This window comes from Nycticebus coucang, chromosome 21, assembly GCF_027406575.1.
Source record: "Nycticebus coucang isolate mNycCou1 chromosome 21, mNycCou1.pri, whole genome shotgun sequence".
NCBI classification, from domain to species: Eukaryota; Metazoa; Chordata; class Mammalia; order Primates; family Lorisidae; genus Nycticebus; species Nycticebus coucang.
Window position 1 is genome coordinate 52,742,579 of NC_069800.1, and position 17,971 is coordinate 52,760,549.

A 17,971-nucleotide genomic window follows, 5' to 3' on the forward strand; every position below is an offset into this window, starting at 1 on the left:
GCTTTTTATTTTTAAAACAAGTAGACAGTAAAGGTACAGAGAAAGAGCACTGGACTGCCATGATTTTCCCAGCTTTAGAAAGCCACTGGATTTAGAGCCAAAGGACTCAGGGCCTAATTCTAGTTCCACTGTGGTGAGTACAACCCAAATCTCAGTTTTCTTCTATGTAAGATGTCCAGTGACTCAGGCCTCCTAAGTCTATGCTTAAGTGGAACTTCAAAAATCCAAAATGAGGGTGCCTATTTTAAAGTCCTCACAAAAGCAGCTTTACCTTTAACTTTGATGATACTGCTAAGAAAACAAACCTTATATATATATTCAACTCCTTTCTGAATACTATCTTTGGAGATAAATAAGGTGAAACTCATTGGTTTGTAGTTAATAGCTTTCTTCTGATCCCATTGGACACTTTTAGGTTGGTTATCTAGTTATTAAAGCTAACCCTGGCAGCGCCTGTAGCTCAGTGGGTAGAGCACCGGCCACATACACCCAGGCTGGCAGGTTCAAACCTGGCCCGGGCCAGCTAAACAACAATGACCACTGCAACAAAAAAATAGCCGGGCGCTGTGGCGGGCACCTGTAGTAGCTGGGAGGCTAAGGCAAGAGAATCGCTTGAGCCCAAGAGTTAGAGGTTTCTGTGAGTTGTGACGCCATGGCACTCTACCAAGGGCAACATAGCAAGACTCTGTCTCAAAAAAAAAAAAAAAAAAAGAAAAAGAAAAAGAAAAGCTAAACCTGAATGACTCTTGGGTGTTCCAAAAACTGATACCATTTTAAAGTATGGAGATTTGCAACCACCAAGACTATTTGAGAGGCAAAAAGGCCCCCATTCTCAACAACTCTCTCCCTTCCCACAAAGCCCAGTAGACCTATTTATATTGAATGACATTCTCCCAACCCTGCCATCGCTGAAGAGATCAAAATGGACACTTAAGGTTAGCTGGACTTTTTTTGTTGAACTTGAAAGGCATAGTCTAAGGGAGCTGGGTGATAAGGGGCCCTACAGCAGTACGGTCATAGCAGGCCTCAGAGTAGGCACCATCGCAAAGCCACTCACCAGCCAAAGACATAGAGAAGTAAAACCTAAGAGCCTTGCAGAGGAAGTGATTCTGCAGGAAGAATCTAGAAATACATAGAAGAACTGAGGCCAGAAACCACAAAATCTCAGAAAGAGATGGGAAAAGTCACTGCCTGATGACTTGCCAGATTACATGGCGACACTTCCCATGCTTGGGGTACCTAAAATTCCCTCCAACCCAACGAAAGTCCTTTAAATTAAGCTCGCCGGTGTTTCTGTTCATTGCAACTAAAAAGTCTAAGACTAAAACTGATACCGAGTTCTGGGGGAACCCTAAAACAGAGGTCAGGACAGCAGTGTCACTGGCATAAGATGATGGTATCAAGTCAGTACTTAATTAACGATGGCTGAAGTAAGCGGCAGAAAACCCACTTGGGTAAGTCTGGTTTGTTTAAAACAGACTGGTTATATGGCGACTCTGTGATCACATTGCATCTAATGGTAATGTACAGACAGCCACTTCATAGTTGATTAGTCACTTCTGTTGCGTTATAGTTGATGCTTATAGGAACTCCGAAAAATAGGGGCAGCACCTGTGACTCAGTGGGTAGGTCACCGGCCCCATATACCAAGGGTGGTGGGTTCAAACCCAGCCCTGGCCAAACTACAACAAAAAAAATATCCGGGTGTTCTAGCAGGTGCCTGTAGTCCCAGCTACTCAGGAGGCTGAGGCAAGAGAATTACTTAAGCCCAGGAGTTGGAAGTTGCTGTGAGCTGTGACACCACAGCACTCTACTGAGGGCGATAAAGTGAGACTCTGTCTTTAGAAAAAAAGGAACTCCAAAAAACACTTTTGTTTTACAGGTGAAACGACTGAAGTTCAGATGGACTAAGACACTGGTCCCCCTTGCACCTCTCTATACCCGTCTCAGAACCGTCTCAAGGCAAGGCTTTTGGAACTCCAAAATTAGTTCTCTTCCCTCTACACAATACTTTGATGATATGACAACAGTGATGACATTAGCTAACAATTACATAATGCTAAGGCACTATTCTAAGGGCTTCATATATATTAATTCATTTAATCCACACAGCAAGGCAGTGTGGTATCTGACTTATCCCTGCTTTCCAGATAAGAAAATGGAGGCACAGAAAAGTTAAGCAGCATGCTCACTGTCACGCAGCTGGTAAGTGGCACAGCCAGAATTTAATCCCAGGTTGTTGGGTGTTATTAGAAAGCCACATGAAAGCAAGTAGCTCAGCACCTGGCCCACAGCAGATGCTCTGTGGAGACTGTGGGTTTATGTATCTGAAGCTAAGGCACACGGAAGCTAAGAGACCTGTGTAACAAGAGCTCACTAATGTCACAGAAAATAGTACCCCCCTATCTAAAGGCAGTCCACTTTTCTTGTGTGGCATTCAGTCCTTCACAGTCCAGCCAGATTCCTCCCTTGACCGCTTATTATTTCTACAAGGCCTGCCATGTCCTTCCCATGCTTCTGCACCTGTGCACATTCTCTGACTTTCAGAGACTGTCAGAAGAGCGCCTATTCCAGTCTCAAAGCCTAGCTAAGGTGTCATTTCTCTGTACCATTTTTAGCTTTCTCTACCTTTCCCTGGAAAAACTAAATTGAATAGGGGGCCTCTGTGTTCTCGCAGCTTGCTGCTCATGACACCATAAAGGATCTTGTCATACTTTATTACGGTTACTCTATTACAGTTACACATTTACACATCTCTCTTCTTAACTCCTCCTCCAGGGAAGGTACAACTATATTGTCTCATAATCTAGCACAACATCTGATGTACAGTTATGGCTCAGTAAGTGCCTGTGTCTGCTTAAATCCAAAGGCTATGACTTGTCCCACTCCTATGAACCAAGGATGGGAAAGGTAACAATATTCTCTAGATAATGTTTCTAGGGTAATGGATCTCTTTGTAGGGAACCCTTCCACCACGTATTTGCTTACTCTCTTCATTTTCATTTCAGAAAGGAAGTGGAAATTAGGTCGAAGCAATTCAATAACATTGCAAAAATTCTCAGGGTTATAAATAGCCTCTTGCTCTACCCTACCGTGGTTCAATAGCAAACAGCCAGGATGAGGGAGCCAGAGTTCTTCATCTAGGCTTACAGGGGCCCCTTCCAAATCAAAAACTCTCCACTCTTTTCCTTCCTTCCCACTTTAAAGTATCACAGATATTTTTACAAAACGATTTAGAAAATTCCAAATGCCACAAAACAGAAGAGGGGCACACAGTGACCTGAAGAAGGTAATTCTACTATAAGGCATAAGCATGAAAGCTGAGCTTTTCAAACACAGAGCTGGGCAGGGCCCATCAGTGTCCCCAATGGCACCATCTCCAAGTGGTTTCTGGAAGGTGTGCTTATAAAACCAGCACCTTACAAAAGGCCCCATGGAGTTTTATCAGTCACCCATGCAGTGACTGCTTCAGGAGCCAATTCTGACAGCAGGGTTGGAGAGCCCATTTTAAGGAAGTGAAAGATGATCCCCTCTCACTAGGAAGGAATTCTGGATAGAAAGTGCCAGAAGGTTTCCAGCTTCCCTCCCTCTCCCCATTTCTTTAAAAATAAGGATGATGTGTGCTTTTTGCTCTGTTCTTTTGCTTTTGATTCAGTGGGGGAGGCATGAGAAAGTTTATGTCTCCTGCAATAGAATGCAACCCTCACTAGGAAGCCAACTATAGGTCACACCCTTGTTCTAATCAAGAACACAATCTCACTAGAGGCTTCCCTCTTTGAACTCTTCTCATCTAAGAAATGACTCAACTTCCCCTAGGTCAGTCCACTGAATGACCATATAGATCTAAGATAAAGAAGAAGGTGGATTCAGCTGGCAGAGATTCCAGTTCTTACATTTACTGCTAGAAACCCTGGCAAGGACCGCCATACTAATAGCAGCTGAGGTTTCTCCTTTTTGTTGAAATGCGTTGGACACATCACCCAAACACAGTTAACAGCCACTCACTTACATAGAGGAAAAATGTGGTGAGGATGGATGTAGGGGCAGGGTAACTGAGTGTGTTTATTTATCTTTACTCCTACCCTAAGACCTGCCTGGGTCTTTTGTTCCCCTGGGTAGACACTTTCCATTGTGTTTCTAAACTTAAAGAATAGTGTTCAGACTCCTCAGGAGAGCATTCAACCTTGGCTTTCAGGGTGGAACTGGCTTTCAGTTTAACATTTACTCTTGTTTACAGGAGTAAATGTTAAATTCTCACCAGACCACCTGTTCCCTGAAAACCATGCTCTCTCAAGTCTGTACTTTTGCTGTGTTATTTCCTTCTCCTTGTCCGGCTGTCAAACTTCTACTCAACCTTTAAGGCCCAGCTAGGACAATCACTTTTCTACACGTCCTTCCTAATCCTCTCACCTCAGGTAAAATTAATTGTACCCTCCTCTGTGCTCCCAATCTTCCACACGTACCTTCGTATACATGCCTATTGATTTAAAATTCTGTGTACAGTCTCTTCCCTGGCTACTTAAAGTGTGATCTGCACACCAGCAGCACGGGCAGGTGGGAGCCTGCCGAAGTAATGTGGAAGCACCTTCACACCCAGGACCTCCCCCCCACCAAAATCAGAACCTGCAGTCAAGCAAGATCCCAGGGTGGTTCAGAGGGATGCTAATGTCTGAGAAGCGGGCTCGACACCAGTGGTTCTTAACTCAGCTGAACATCATCAATGTCCACCCCAAGCCATCTAAAAGCTCCCCCCACAGAAGATTTTAATGGGTGGTGGTTGAAACCCTTTGATCAAGGACATCTAGCACTCTGAAGACAGACTCATGAAGCCTGTGTCTACTGCCCACCCAACTACTTTCTCCCCAATTTGTAGCACTGTGCCTGGCACACAGCTGAGTCCATAGAATTCCACACCTGAAGTGACCTGAAGTATCTTCCAGGGTGCCCAGGCCTTGAAAAGAGGATAAAAACACTCCTGATAGATGATTATCAATGACCTAGAACTCTCCAAATCCCTAACTACAATAATTAACACAGGTGATGGGTTTAGAAAGGGTTAGTGTTTACAGGCCACTTGCCTGAGTTTTGGGAAATGAAGCAAACAGAAACTGAGATGGGAAATACAGATAAACTTAGAAAACTGTCCCTCTCTACTCAGAAGCCTACCAGAGACTACCTTGGCTGCACAGGGAGGTGGAGCCTGGGAGGGGAGGCAGTGTTCTGTAAAGAGTCCTGGGTTATGATGGAAATCTCTCGGGCTGTGGGCCTGACTCCGTCAATACTGACCATCACAACACGGCATTGTTCCTCTCAGTGTAAAATTAGGCCAAGCCCTCCAACTATATAAATAAAGGAACTGAGGTCCAGAGAAGCTGGCAAGGTCATGCCACTGTTAGGGACAAAAGAAGGCCTCGGCCCACCTCTGGTTTAGTCCTTCCCTTGTGGCACAGCTTTGTCACAAAACAAGCCTCTCTGCACCCAGGTCCTGATCTACACTAGTGTTGTGCTGGATGTTGTTGAGGTATCTTCCAACCTTGACCTTCTAGTGAGCAGCATAGCTTAACAGTTAGGAGCTTGTGTTCTCGAGTACGAAAGACCTGAATTTATATCCCAGTTCTAACAATTTCCTCATCTCTGTAAGGTGGGAATCGGAACCAACCCAATCCTAAAAAGCTGTTGTGAACATTAAGTGGGACAATAAAGCATTAAGCATAATACAGAATCCTAACTGTGTGAACCTGAAGAAATTACAAAAACACTGTAACCACGTTTCCCCAACCTGAAAAGCCCTACCTACTGAGCTATATATTTTGTATATTGATTATAAAATAAGAGAACATATATGAAGGCAATTAGCGAGAAAAGTCGATATAAAAGGCAAAGCATTTTTTAGTTGTACTATTATTATTTATTACAATTTCCTAGAGGAAGAACCTTCAAAAATTTCATAGTCAGTTCTTACAGCAGCGGCCAACAATCCCTGGCACATAACATGTGCTCAGCAAATCTTTTCTAGTGACTCAAATTAAATTCGCATGCCTAATGGGGTTATAAATTCAAATGCCTTCAGCAGCCAGGCAGGTAAGTAAATAAACCAAGCCTCCATGTGAGGACCAGGCAAGCTGCAAAGTAACACACTGCCCAGAGGAGTGGAGTTCAAATTCAACATTTTCTAGAACATATGCAACTTGGCTGGGCAGGGTGGCTCATGCCTGTAATCCTAGCACTCTGGGAGGCCCTGGTGGGTAGACTGCTTGAGCTCATGAGTTCAAGACCAGCCTGAGCAAAAGTGAGATCCCAGATCTACTAAAAATAGAAAAACTGGGACACTGCTCAAAGGGGTAGGGCGCCAGCCCCATATGCTGGAGGTGGTGGATTCAAACCCAGCCCCAACCAAAAAAGAAAAAGAAAAACTGAGGCAAGAGGATCGCTTGAGCCTGAGTTGGAGGCTGCTTTAGCTATAACATCATGGCACTCTACCCAGGGCGAAAGCTTGAGACTCTGTCTCCAGAAAAAAAAAAAAAATAGAACATATGCAACTTGACCACAACAGCCACTTTGCAGCCTCTGGCATACCACCGATTCTGGCTTCTCATCACACCACATGAAGCCTGCACAACATCTAGTCATTTATGTGCCCTGGTCTTGTCTTTCTGAGTATACTATATGTATCCCGAAGATGAAGGCTGTGACTTATATTCCCCAATCACCACAAATGGCCTCACCAGTGAGCAACTGGGAACTGAATACCAGACTGTAAACTCAAGCCTAGTGTTCGCCACATCTTTGAGATGCAGCAGGGTGTATAAGTTTTTCTACCCAGGCCTTGGGACCAGGCTGAGTTAGCGCAGGCTGGGCTGAGGTATGGTGACTGAGTCAAAGAAGGACTTGCCTTGCAGATTTTTTTTTCAATGGCATCAAATATGCTTTTCCTGAGCCACCTCGGCAGGTGATACTGTACATCCAGACAGGTTATCTCAGTATGGAACAAGCTAATATCAGTGCATACCCATGTGACTGTTTTTAACAAGTTGGGTCTGCACTTCCTGCCTCCCCAAACTTCCTTGGCCCCTAGTGGATGCATGAAGTACAAAAAGATCAGATGGAAAATGAACAGACTATAGGATAATCCCTGGCAGGTAACATCTTAGGGGAGCATCACTATTATTATAAGTAATAATGCAGATAACAATACTTATCTAAAAAAAATTAGAGGGAATCAAACACCAGCAGGTATACACAATGTTTAGCCCTGTGGCCCAATACCACAGTCCCAGGCCGCATGTGGCTACTGAGCACCTGAAAACTGGCAACTGTGAAGGGAGATGGGCTGTCCTCACTGTAAAATACATACCAGATTTCAAAAACTTAGTTCAAAAAATAAATGTAAAATGTCCCATTAGTAATGTTTTAATATTGATTACATGTTATAATAATGTTATTTTGGAATATATAGGGTTAAACAAAATACATTCCAAGTAATTTCACCTTTCGAAAAATGTGGCTACTAGAACATTTAAAATTACATATGTGACTCACATAATATCTCTATTGGACATCACCTAGAATAGAGCTTGGCACATAAAAGGTATTCCAAATGTTGGTTTTCCAAATGTTGGTTTCCCTCCCGCACAGGTAGGACATTAGCAACCACTATTCGCATCCCCTTCCTCTTGCCAAATCCAAACCCTGCATTCATTTACTTGGCAGTACTTGGCCCTGTGTGAGATGGGGGAGACCCAGTAAGGAGCAAAGCCACCCACTACCTTCTTCCTTGTGGATCATACTATCTGGTGGGAGGGATAGACAGGAATTAATACTTTGGTAAATAAATGTCAACTGCAGTTGTGCAAGTACTGTGAAGAGGAACATGGGGTGATGAAAGTGGAGAATCCACTTGGTCAAGGGTTCAAAGACCAGGGATGCCTCCCCTATGGACGTGACATCACAGCAAAGATTTTAAGGATGAAGAAGAGTTTACTAAACTAAGCCAGGGCTCATGGGCAGCCCAGGGACAGCCTAAGTGAAAAGCCCTAAGGAAGGCAAAATCTTGGGATGTAGAAAGAACAAAAAGAGGTCAATGTGTGGAGAACACTGACCAAGTGGGATTAGTAGACTGAGACTTGGAGAGGTCTGTGGGACCTCCAGGGCCCGAGTGATGATCTGGAGCTAACCCCGCAAGGGGTGGAAAGCCAGCCAGTTTCCTGACTCAGTGTCCAGACATGACCTGCCTTTTGAAAAGATTTCTCCCGGCAGAGAGTGAGGTGGACAGAAGAGCTGCCCCAGGGCTTGTGGGTAGACCAGTTAAGACACGGCAAGTGACAGACAGGAAGCCACAGGCCTGAACTGGGGAGTAAGCGGCGACGATGGATCGTGGGGGCTACTGAGCCAGCAGGATCGACGGGGCGAGGTGATGGACCAGGGCAAGCTCGACCTCCGGGCTTCGGCCGTGTGCCAGCCCTCCCCCGAAGCTCTTCGTGTTCCTTTCAAGCCCTCTCCCATTCCCTCCCATCCTCCTCCTCCTCCCACCCACTCTCTTCCCTTCTCCCTTCCTTCTCCCTCCGACCGCTGCCCGGCCCAGCCCCCGCGTCTCACCGCTTGGCCCACCCTCTTCCCGCACCCGAAGCCCCTTCTGGGTCCAGGACCCGGTCTCCCCACACGCCCTGCGGACTCTGCTGGGCCGCCGCGACCCCTCCGGGGCTGGACGAACCCGCGCGGTCCAGCTCAGGCCCGCCTCTCCAGCCCCTCAGCTCCCGGGGCAGATGCAGGCCGCAACCCCCGGCCCAGCCTCTCCTCCCTGCGTCCCTCGGTCCAGCCCTTCTTGACCACCGGGCGAGCCCTGACCGTTGGAGTGCCCCTCACTCACCAGGGCGCTGACCTAGGCCCAGCTCCCGCGCCCGGGTCTGGCCTCGGCGGCTCCTGCAGCCTCCGCCTGCCCCGCCTTCCTGGGACCCCGCCCCGCACAGGCCGGCCCGGGCTCCGATTGCTCCGTTTCGTCGTCACGCTGAACTTTGTTTCTTCAATTGGGTTGTCTATCTGTCATTCAAGAAAGGGCCGGCCCAGCTGCCAGTAAGGGGGAAAACGCCGGCGGTCCCCGCCCCCCCAGTAGAGGCCTCTTAAAGAAACAGATGCATTTCTCCGCGGGCTTCGAGTCTGGAGGAACGTGATTTCCCAGCAGACACTAGAGACAGATTTTTTTTTTTTAACTCTAAACTTTTTTTTTTTTTTTGCCGGAGGTGGGAGCGCTCCGTCCGAGAGTGAAGGAAAAGGCTTTGGTTCCTTGTGCCAAATCAGGTTGTGAGGACTAAGCTGTCCTCTGGTTTCACTCCACTCTGTGCCTAGCGGGCCCTGAACGCACGCTCAGCGTTGGGTCTAACTGTGGTTTTGGGGACTGAGTGGGAGGTGACAGTCGTGTCAGAGGCTGTGAGCGGCCGCGCTGCTTACCACCGCGATGGAGCTAATTATACCGGCACCCAGGGCTGCCCGTGGGCGCTGAGCAGAGGCAGAAGGGTACAACTCAGCTGCACTGTTGGTAGGGAGCTGTGGGATGTGGCGTTCGTCACTGCACCTGCCGAGCGGAACAAGGCCGGGCGCAGCGCCAGACTAGCTCCTGCTATCTCTCTTAAGGCTCACAGCAGCCCTGTGATATAGTTAGTGTGCTGATCCCCTTATTACAGATAAGGAAACTGAGGCTCAGAGAGTCACAGATCATATAGCCGGGGATGGGCAGAACAAGACGCCAAGCTATGCCTGCTCTATTCCCAAGTTTACACTTTAATCCTTACAGGGGTCCTCAAACTTTTTAAGAAGGGGGCCAGTTCACTGTCCCTTAGGCCATTGGAGAGCCGGACTATAGTTTAAAAAAACAAAACAAAACTATGAACAAATTCCTATGCACACTGCACATATCTTATTTTGAAGTAAAAAAACAAAACGGGAACAAATACAATCACACCGCCTCATGTGGCCCGCAGGCCATAGTTTGAGGACCCCAACAATCCCAGGAGATAGGTATTGTGTTGCCCTTTTTCCAGATAAAGAACTGAAAAGTCAGCAAAGAGACTCATTCGTGACTCCCACTTACATGGCACTTCACAGGCTTCAAGGCAGTTTTACACGTTTTATTTGATCCTCAGAACATTTTAGGATGATTATTATGTAGGTCACTACTAAAGTTTTGAGACCGACTGTGTTACGGTCCATTATTTCACTTCCAAGAAACACAGCGGACAGGTCACTGTTGCAGGGTGGGCCTCACTTGTTTCCATCTGTGCAGATTTTATGTTTCCTGATTTTTTGTATATCTCAAAACTTTCATAATGACTCATATTAGTCCTGTCTCACCAGTGAGTAAATTGAGGCTGAGGGAGGTTGAGGCTCGGTGCTAGCTGACGTTGCTAAAAAGGTCTGGTCAAGTTTGTGCTTTCACCTCTCACTGGCTGGACCCAGACTTGACCTTATGATGATGATGACTTGTTGGGAGACAGAGCCACAGCATAGGAGGCACCAAATGATGGAATGGAGCAGAAAGCCACCCGCTGACCTGGGATACTCACCTCATACTTTTATAGGAAAGAGAAATAATCTTTGTTCTTTAAGTCACTAACTTTTTTTGGGGGGAGGGTCTGTTTGTTAGCAGCAACCCTGCACTCACACCACACCGAGAGTGACAGCCTCCTTACATTTTGTGCCCCCAAGCTTCACCTCATCTTTACAGTGGGAAGAATAACAGTACCAGTCCTGGTGGACCGTTGTGAGAATTAAATGAGTTGCAGTAAACACAGAATGCTTAGCACCGTGCTTGGCACATAAATGTTCAATGAAAAGTAAATTAAAAAATTTTTTAAATATAGTAGGCTGTCAATACGTATTTATTGTGTGAGTGAACTATCTATAATTATTTCCCCTAAAATCACATCTGAAACTAGAACACATCAAAATGCCCTCCTAGTTCTCTAATCCACTTGACTGTACATATTTGTAAACTCTGTCACCCCCTTTGGGGCCTCACTTCCTTCCTTACCCAGCTTAGAACCCTGGTCTTTACTATAATCACTCCCTCGCATCCACCCTCAACTACCATGCTGCCTTCTCTCCAATTATTCACCTGGAGAATCCCAATTCTGCTCACCAACAATGCCATACCTGTGCCCAGCAAGTGAAAAAGACTGGAGAAAAATACAGAAGCTTTCTGGTTCAGATGGGTCCTTCCCAGATGGGGCCATCCTGCTGTTTCCCTAGTCAGTTCCCTCTCACCCACCCGGAGGCTCTCTTGCATCCTCTTTCTTCCTGCCTTCAACTCTTCACTTTTCACTGAGGACCTCATTTATTTCTTTGAAGGTAAACAAAAGGAAGAAAGAAGCCAGGAGAAAACTATCTCATCGTCTCATCTCCACACCCTCCAGTCCCCTGCATCAGTACCTTGCTCTCGTGTAGGGGCAAAACGCTGCAGGTGTACCCTATGTTTCATCTCCTGTCACCTACTCAGGAACATTGCTTCTGCAATTATCCCTTCTCCCCTGCCACATCCGTGCTTCTGTCATTCCCATCAGCATCCATACGAGCGGTAATAGGTTACAACTTTAGAGTGGTGAGCAGCATAGAGATAAACATCTTTACCATGGTCTACAGGACCCTAAGTCATCTCACACTTTACTTCTTGGACTTGCTCTATTCCCGCTGTCCCCCTAGCTCACTGCTTGAGTCTTACAGTCAAATTTCTCATTCTTCAAACATACAGTTTCTTCCCACTCTGGGCCTTTGCACTTGCTGTTTCCTCTTCTGGAATGTTCTTCCCCTGATCATCCCATGGCCTATTTCTTCACTGTGTTCAGGTCATGCTCTAATATCTCCTCAGACAAGTCTTTCCTGACCACTCTATCTCCTATACTCCAGCCCCTCCACCCCATTCTGTTCCCTTAACCTGCTCTAATCTTATTTCTGGCATTGGATGTCACATTATTACTTTTTGTTTTCTGACTTCCACGTCAGTTGTAAGCTTCATGATGAAAAGGATGTTGACTGTCTTGTTCATAGCTGTATCTCCAGCACTTACAGTGTTTTGTGTGGTCAATATCTTATTTATTGCATTGTTGAATAAACAAAAAGGTCCTATGAACTTGACATATGTTTGAATCTTTCTAAATATGAATAAGTTAAACATGGCCCTTCTGACATACAATTAATCCCAAAATACAATCTCTTCCACCTCACCAGAAGGAATTATATATGGTAGCTCATAAATGTCAAAACTTGCACGAATCTGCTAAAGGAAATTGAATTAGCAGTTATTGTGGGTCCACCATGTGCCACGATTTATACTGGAGTCTATTATATACATAATCACACTTAAAACAGTCAACTTTCTATCGTATAGTAGAATGCCCATTTTTAAGATGTGGAAGATTGAAGTTTAGAGATGCAAAACATATATTAAGGCTGCACAGCCTGGCTGGTACCCCAGTCAGTCTTGATTTCAAAGTGTATGTCTTTAACTTACCCTATGTCTAGACACATCATTCTTCAATTCACACTTACTAAGCCTGGATACAGATAAGATTATGTGCTAAAATCTTTACATCATCTCCCATTTGATCCTTAAGTTCCTATGAAGTACAGACTGTTGCCATCGTTATTTTACAAATGAAGAAATTGAGGCACAGGGAGTTTCCCAGGGTTTTTTGGTTGAGCGGTGAAACCAGTATTCACATCCAGTTCTAATTTCAAGGCCGCTGTCCTTTCTGCAACACCGTGCTGTCTCCCTTAAGACAACTCTCTGCCTCAGATAGAGAAGAAAAATGGCTAAAATGGGAGAATAAGAATCGTCATTAAGAAAATTCATGGTGACTTGGTTCTTTAAGCGGGAAGAAAAGGGCAGGAGGCAGACAGCCAGTCTAGCACCAGCTCTTGCAGGCTGGGGGCTCACATCATTCAAGATAACTTAATTTGAGAAGATCATTCTTCCAGGAACTGGGTAGGGTGGGGTGGTTATCATGTATTTGTGTGAGCGAAAGCCCCAAGAAAGGGGCGGGGGATTCAGAGACCGTGGGCAGCTGTCAGCTGGGACCCCCCAGCAGGGCGTGTGCAGGCGGCGGGAGGGAGACTAGTGCCCTCTGCTGGCACAGGAGATCATCCTCTAACATCAAAAGAAAGGCGCGCGCGCGCGTGTGTGTGTGTGTGTGTGTGTGTGTCTGTCTGTCTGTCTGTCTCCGTGGTGTGAAGCAAGACGGCATTAGCTAAGCAGAGTCAACGAGATTTGAAAATTTTTTAGCACCCACGGTGAAGAAAAACAATGGCTACCGCTTACCAATATAACATTGGGGTGGGGGCAAGGCTTGTTTTAAGGATTTTACATCCATTTATTTTCTTCTAGGGCCTTTACGTACTGCACCTAATTTAACCTTCATTCCAACCCTCTGAATTAGTAATTATTGTTATTCCTCCGATTTTTCACAAGAGGAAGCTGAAGAAAATTACTTAGCATCTCGAGTTGAGTGGCTTGAACAAGCAGGTTCTGACCTGCGTCTGCTGCCATTTCTTTGGGCCTGGAGCGCCCCCTGGCAAGTTTCCTTACTTCGCTCACAGCAGACACAGAGCAGTGACTGGGTAATTTCTTAGAAAATGGTAATTAACCAAGCTACTGCTTGGTGGGGATTTAGCCTCTTTCTGTATTCAAGTTCAAGGAGGCTGTAGACGACTCTGGGTGACTAGTCTTAGAACTCACTGCGTCTGTCTGAACCGGAGATGAGCCCCCAGCCTGCGGTAAGCTTGGCCCCGGGAGCTGTGTGTTTGGCAGTAAAACCTTGGTTACAATAGAAACAAACAGTCCTAATTAGTAAATGTAAAATACGTAGCAACCAATGAGACGTGAGCGCTGGCGGATTAGAACAGACAGCCCTCGAAGCATTGGCCCTGAATACTCCCCATCCGCCTCCCCACAGTAAGCCAAGGCCTTAGTCTTTAGTTACTGGAGTGTGGGCAGGTGAAGGGGTTAGAGGTGGAGGAAGAGGTCAGGGCTGTGAGGGAAATGGGAATAACACTCAGAGGTCTGAAGCAGGTATGGTTTACCATTAATAGGGAAGAATTTCAATATTTTACCAATCCAGTATGGATCGTGCTGGCTGAATATTGCCATCCTTTTTATGGGTCCAGGGGCAATTTGCTTCATCTCTCTGAAAATTATCTTAATCTGTAAAATAAGGAAAACAGTGGGAACTAACTCATGGGGCCAGTGAAGGGGTTACTTGAGATAAAGTGAGTAAAGGTCCCACCTCAGAGTAGGCATTCAGTTAATAGGGGTTGTTAGCAGTGGCCCAAACAGATGCGTGCATGTGTGTACATGTACACGGCTGCGTGGTGACTGTGGTGGGGACAGTAAGATATTCTTGCCAACCCAGGACTCCTCTGTCACACTAGCCCTGGTCTTCATCCTCTCCAGCTATATCTGGGTCCTGGGGCTCAGAGCCTGTTTGGGGCTAGGGATTTCCTTCACTGGTCTACACTTTCTTTGCTACAGTGGACACCTTTTCTTTTTTTCTTTGTTCTATTTATTTCTAAATAGAGGTAAAAAACACGTTCTGTTTGGCTTTGCTTCAAAGAGCTTTTCTCAAAGAGTGGGGATTTATTTTCATGACACATCAACATGGGCAGACACTATTCTTTCGGTTTTCACTACAATTTGAATTCAAGGTAATATGTGTAATATACATTATGCATTTCTGAAGTCCAGTGTATTCATCTGGACATATGCCTGCTCCTTGTGCTCTTGTTCACATATGGAAGGAACTGGTGTTTTGGCTTCAAGAGCAAATTTTAAAAATCATAAATCCAACTTGTCTTTGATTGGTTCTGGACTAATTATTAATGAACCATTCAGCAATAATGACCCTGAACATTTAAATATCCTATGAAACTTCAATTAATTAGGAGACTGCTGATTCTAAGAACTAAGCCACCAGTAACAGAAGGAGAGAAGAATTCCAAGTCTGGATGCCAAGTGCAGGTGGACACATTCTTGAGTTTTATTGACTCAGTCTTGTTTGTCCAGAGCAACTGCCCATTTGTTGAAAAACAGAGGGAGCCATTATAGAAGAGGCGAAGGCCCACTCTTGCCAGAAGGCTTGGCCATGGAGGACTGGCTGGGGCAGGTGACCTGTCTATGGAGAGGCTCCTGTCTTTGTAGGAAGAGCTTTGTGCAATAGTTTATCTATTATTTCCACAAATGTCTGTTCTATGCTGGCTAACTCAATATATGGTAGCCAATGGCTATATGTTAGTGAGTAAAACAAACATGATCCCTGTCCTCAACCCATTCAGAGTAACACTGGGGAGACAGACAGCATATAAACAAATAAATGTGATTATAAACTGTGATACATGTTCTAGGGGAACTATTAGGCTTACCTCCCCACATTCCAGCAGCCAAAGCAGGAGATAGCATAGTCACGAAGGCCCTCTCTGAAGAGGTGATAATTATTTTGAGACCTGACAGATGAATAGGGGTTTTCCAGGTAAAGGGTGAAGGAAAGGGTGTTTCAAGTAGAAGGAACAGCACATGTGAGATTAAAATAAAAGATCATGACTTGAACTGGGTGGTTGGATCACAAAAGCAAAGAGAAGGGGAAGGTAGGGAGAAGCCAGCTAATGCCGGCCTTGTGAGCCCTCCTTTGAAGAGTTTCTGTTTTGTTTTATGTATAACAGGAACTCACGGGAGTATTGTAAGCAAGGAAATGACATGATCTGATTTGAGTTTTGAAAATGCTCTAGTTAGCTGCTGTGACCAGACCGTGTTGAGAACAGGTAGTGGGATTCAAAGATGGAAGTAGGATAAGAATATTAAAAAGCCTCCACCTTCACAGGAAAAGATGGATTGTTCAATGATCCCATTAATGAGTAACCATCAGAATTGTTCTTAAACTTGTTCATGGTTTAAGTTGATGACGGCAACTCATCTCACTTACTCTGTCTCTGAAACCAACCAATCAGTGACAGTCTGCTTTGAAAATCAGCCCATTGCAGCAGGTTCCCTGAAGCACACGTGTGATGTATTTCTAAGGTAGGTGTCTACCATCTCTATTTGGTAACCAGTGCCAATCTCAAAACAAATTCTTCTCCAAAGCTATGCAAGATCAACAGCTTGCTCTGCTCATCCAGACTGTGCCCGACCACCAAAGTGCTCCTGTGCTTCAAGAACAAAGAAACCCAACTGGTTGCAGATACTAGTCCTGTCCTCCAGCTGAGGTTGTCTTAGACTTTTCAGGCTGTGTTAACAAAATGCCATAGACTGGGTTGCATATACAGAGTACATGTTCATTTTTCACAGTTCTGAAGACTGGAAAGTTCGAGATCAAGGTGTCATCAGATTTGGTGTCTAGCAAGGGCCACCCACCTTGCTGGTTCTGAGATGGCCATCTCCTTGCTGTGTCCTTGTATGGCAGAAAGTGCAAAGGAGCTTTCTGGGGTCTCCTTTATAAGAGCATTGATGGTGAGAGCTCCACCCTTTTGACCTAACCACCTCCCAGAGGCCCGACCTCCTAATACAATCATGTTAGGGATTAGGTTTCAATATATGAATTTTGGGGGACCCATGCCTTCAGCCCATGGAAGAGGTCTTTATAGTCGTCCAGACTACAGGTGATGATGCTTTGTTCTATTGTCACTGCTGCAGATGTCCTGATGGGACTTATGCTTCTGACTCTCCCTGGCCCGTGCTTCTATCATTTACTAATCCACTTTTGAAGGGCACTCTTTTTTTATTTTTTGAAGATTTTATGTCTTTATTTAGGCGTACAGTCACATCTTGTCCTGGGAGATGTTCTAACCCCTTCAAGGGGACATGTCAGTCAGGCTCTAGTCAGGAGAGAAAAAGCCACCCTAGTTATTTGAAGAGACACACGTCAGTATAAAGAGTTGTTAACTGAGTATAAAGATGTTAAATAGGTACCTAAAAAGGATCAAAAGAACTCTAAGTTCTCATGGGGGTAGTGTCTGCAGGAAGCATCTACCACTTCTAGGGATGAAAGGAACAAAGGAATTATTAAGACTTAGAAAGTAGTCCGCAAGTATTGGAAAAACTGGACTCAGCTGGTGTCACAGAAAGTCCTGCTGCCGCCACGGTGAGTAAGTGATACTCAGAGGAATCCCACAGACAGCAAACAGGACCAACAGAGCAAGTCCTTTCCCTCTTCCAGACTTGCAGCTCCCTGGAGCATCCCCAGCAGCAGAGATGAAGAGGCAGATGTTGGCAAAGCAGACGTTCGGTTTTCAAAATCTCAGCTCTAGCACTAGAACGCAGGGTATGGAAAGGTGAGTTTGGAACTGGAGTTGTTACTTGACTGACATAGGTGACATTCTATATCTCCATTTCCATTCCATTTTATTGTTTATTTTAAATATATTTTTTGAGACAGACTTTCACTTTGTCACCCTCACTAGAGTGCTAGGTGTCACTGCTTACAGCAACCTCAAACTCCTGGGCTCAGGCGAGTCTCTTGCCTCAGCCTCCCGAGTAGCTGGGACTACAGACAGCCACCACAACACCTGGCCATTTTTATTTTTTATTTTTTTAGAGATGGGGTCTCACTCTTGCTCAGGCTGGTCTCGAACCTGTGACCTCAGGCAATCCACCTGCCTTGGCCTCCCAAAGTGCTAGGATTATAGGCATGAGCCACTGAGCCCCACCTCCATTCCATTTGTTAAAAATCACTTAATTATCAGAGGGCAGCCTAAGATTTTGGGAAGCCACCTCATTGTGGCTTCATGTACTTCTCTTAAGTCTCTCTCCATCTGGTCGTGGAAGCAGATACACACGTCACTGGCCAATTCCAAACAATGTGTAATGCCTTTGGTGAATGAAGGAACAGAGGAAGTGGTAGACTGGTGACAGGTCAGACTGAAGGGTTCAAATGCTTGGTGGTAGTCACGGTGCTTATGTACCAGGCCTTGAAGGGTAAGTGATGAGTAGAATTCCAAC

General features: G+C 45.5%; 1 protein-coding gene across 1 annotated transcript in view; it reads right to left on the reverse strand.

Annotated features, from left to right (window-relative positions):
- The window catches only part of ELMO2 (engulfment and cell motility 2), a 38,162-nt gene extending 29,205 nt beyond the window's left edge, over positions 1 to 8,957 (reverse strand). Inside the window, exon 1 of the mRNA XM_053574624.1 lies at positions 8,867 to 8,957. The gene's annotated coding sequence lies outside the window, so the exon portion shown is untranslated. The remainder of the gene's footprint in view (positions 1 to 8,866) is intronic.
- Positions 8,958 to 17,971: the final 9,014 nt, after the last annotated feature.